The sequence below is a fragment of the Mirounga angustirostris genome, unplaced genomic scaffold (genome assembly GCF_029215605.1).
Source record: "Mirounga angustirostris isolate CCGP_5_RB_7025 unplaced genomic scaffold, mMirAng1.0.hap1 SCAF_3, whole genome shotgun sequence".
NCBI lineage: Eukaryota > Metazoa > Chordata > Mammalia > Carnivora > Phocidae > Mirounga > Mirounga angustirostris.
In genome coordinates, this window is record NW_026991711.1 from 105,052,591 (window position 1) to 105,055,959 (window position 3,369).

The window sequence follows — 3,369 nt, forward strand, 5'->3', positions numbered from 1 at the left end:
TTTCTGAATCAGGAAAAACTAGAAAGTCTGAACAGATTACTGATTTTACTTTATTTTTAGTAATCAGAAAGTCTCAGGAAATAAAAGTACAGGAGCAGATGGCTTCACAAGTGAATTTACTAAACATTTAAAGAAGAGGTAATACATATCCTTCTTAAACTATTCCAAAAAATTGAAGAGGAAGGGATGCTTCCAAATTTATTCTACCAGGCCAGCATTAACCTGACAGTAAACCAGACAAGGACACTCCAAAAAAATTAAAAATTAAAATTACAGGCCAGTATCCTTGATAAACATAAATTCAAGAATATTCAATAAAATATTAGCAAACAAAATTCAACAATACATTAAAAGGAAATACACTACACTCAAGTGGGATTTAGTACAGGGATACAAGATGGTTCATTATCTCCAAATCAATCAATGTGATAAACCACATTAATGTAAGACAAAAATCATAAGATCATCTCAATAGGTGCAGAAAATTATTTGACAATATTCAACATCCTCCTATAAAAGGAACATACCTCAACATAACATAAGCCATATTTAACGAACACACTGCTAACATAAAATATGGTGGAAAGCTGAAAGCTTTTTTTCTGAGATCAGGGACAAGACAAGAATTCCCACTCTTGCCACTTTTATGGAACATAGTACTGGAAGTCCTGGCTATAGCAATCAGACAAGAAAATGAAATAAAAGGCATCAAAATCGGAAAGGAAGAATCAAAACCATCACTATTTGCAGATGACAGGATACTACACACAGAAAACCCAAAAGACCACCAAAAAACTCTTTGTACTAATAAACTCAGTAAAGTTGCAGAATACAGAATATACAGAAATTTGTTGCGTTTCTATTCACTACTAATGAACTACGAAAAGTAGAAATTTAGAAAACAGTATGATTGCATCAAGAAGAATAAAATACCTAGGATAAATTTAGCCAACAAGGTGAAAGACTGGTACTCTGAATATAAGAATATAGTTGTGTAAGATACTGATGAAAGAAACACAAATATGTTTCAAAAATGATGAAAAAAATACAAAATACTGATGAAGATGACACAAACAGAAAGATAGATCATGTTCATGGATTGGAAGAATATTATTAAATTGTCTATATTACCCAAGACAATCTAACAGATTCGAGCAATTCCCATCAAATACCAATGGCATTTTTCACAGAACTAGAACAAGAACCCAAAAATTTGTATGGAACCACAAATGGCCCTAAATCATGAAAGCAATCTTAAGAACAAAGTTGGAGTTATCACAATCCAGATTTCAAACTATATTATACATCTATAGGAATCAAAAGAGTATGGTTACAAAAACACATAGATCAATGGAACAGAATAGAGAGTCTAGAAATAAACACATATGGCCAATTAACATATGGCAATAGAGGCAAGAATATACAAAGGGGGAAAGGACAGTCTCTTTGTTAAATGGTGTTGGCAAAACTGGACAGCTACATACAAATGAATGAAACCAGACTACTTTTGTACTCCATATACAAAATAAATTCAAGATGGATTAAAGACCTAAATCTGAGATCCAAACACACAAAACACCCAGAAGGTGCATCAATAAACTCTTTGTAAGGGGCACCTGGGGGGCTCCTAAGTGTCTGCCTTCAGCTCAGGTCATGAACCTGGAATCCTGGAATGGAGCCTGGCATGGGGCTTCCTGCTCAGTGGGGAGTCTGCTTCTGCCTCGGACCCTCCCCCATCTAGAGCTCACACTCTCTCTTTCCATCAAATAAAATCTTTAAAAAAAAAAAAAAAGTAAGCTCTATGATCTTAACATAAACATGCTTGCCTGGACTGAACTGACACCCTTGGTTTCCACAGGCTTGCGATGATGCCTTAGGTGCTTATTATCCCCATGGGGCTGTGGTGTTTGGGGTCTTTTTGTCCAGACTCCTGGGCCTGCTTTGGGATTTTGCGATGTACCAACACAGTGGCCAGAAGCGGCACTGGACTTTCGCCAGTGAGGGGCAGCTGGCACGATTGTGGGCCAACACCAACTGCAAATTCAAATGCAAATTGCTGGCCAATGGGAAGTTTCTTCCAAATGATCCAGTCTTCCTTGAGCCTCATGAAGAAATGATGCTTTGCAAATACTATGAGAAGAGATTATTAGAATTCTGTTCTGTTTAAGCCAGCAATGCCAAGGTCTGTTGTGGGTACAGCTTGTATGTATTTCAAGCATTTTTATCTTCATGATTCAGTAATGGAATATCACCCCCAGATAATAATGCTAACTTGCAAATTTTGGTCTGCAAAGTAGATGAATTCAATGTATGTAGTCCAGAGTTTATTGGAAATCTGCGGGAGAATCCTCTTGGGCAAGAAGAGGCACTTGAACAGATTTTGGCATATGAACTACTTCTTATACAGCAACTTAATTTCCACCTTATTGTCCACAATGTTTATAGACCGTTTGAGGGCTTTCTCATTGATTTAAAGACTCACTATCCCATGATGGAGAATCCGGAGATGTTGAGGAAAACAGCTGATGACTTTCTTAATAGAATTTGCATTGAGGGATGCTTACCTTTTATACACACCTTCCCAGATTGTCCTGACTGCCATTTTATCTAGTACATCTAGAGCAGGAATTACTATGGAAAGTTATTTGTCAGAAAGTCTGATGCTGAAAGAGAACAGAACTTGCTTGTCACAGTTACTAAATATAATGAAAAGTATGAGAAACTTGGTAAAAAATATGAGCTACCCAGATCTGAAGAAGTTGCTGTTCTGAAACAGAAGCTGGAGAGATGTCACTCTGCTAAGCTTGCCCTTAACATAATTAAGAAGAAGAGGAGAGGCTATGAAGATGATGATTAGGTCTCAAAGAAACCCAAGCATGAAGAGGAAGAATGGACTGATGATGACCTGGTAGATTCTCTCTAACCATTTGAAATTGACTTTCCAATGCTAACCAATCAACAGAAGGATGAAGCATATCTGGCATTTAACTTCATTGAAAAATGAAATAATGTGAAAGCATCAAATATATTACACTTTTCTATTTGTTATTTATTTTTTTTCTTTCAGGATAGCTTTATGTGAAATAAAACCTCTGAAAGGAGCCAGAATAGCACCTGGTTTAAATTGTCTTGCCCCATCATGACTAATATCAAATCAGTCTTTCTACAGTAGTCAAAGCTATAATTTATATGCCTATATTGTTTTAAACAAAATAAAAGAAGCAAACCTATTTTTTAGGGGGAAAAAAAGCACAAAGAAAGGTCATAAAAAATAAAACCGAGCAATCAGCTTTAAACATGCTAGAGAATGTTTTTTTGCCCTCTAGAAACCTTTATAAATGCCTTCTCAAATGTCACCATGATATACTT

General features: G+C 36.0%; 1 pseudogene; it reads left to right on the top strand.

The window, feature by feature from the left end:
• Nucleotides 1-1,954: 1,954 nt before the first annotated feature.
• On the top strand, nt 1,955-3,012 carry LOC123838543 (cyclin-H-like; annotated as a pseudogene).
• The last annotated feature ends 357 nt before the right edge of the window (nt 3,013-3,369 follow it).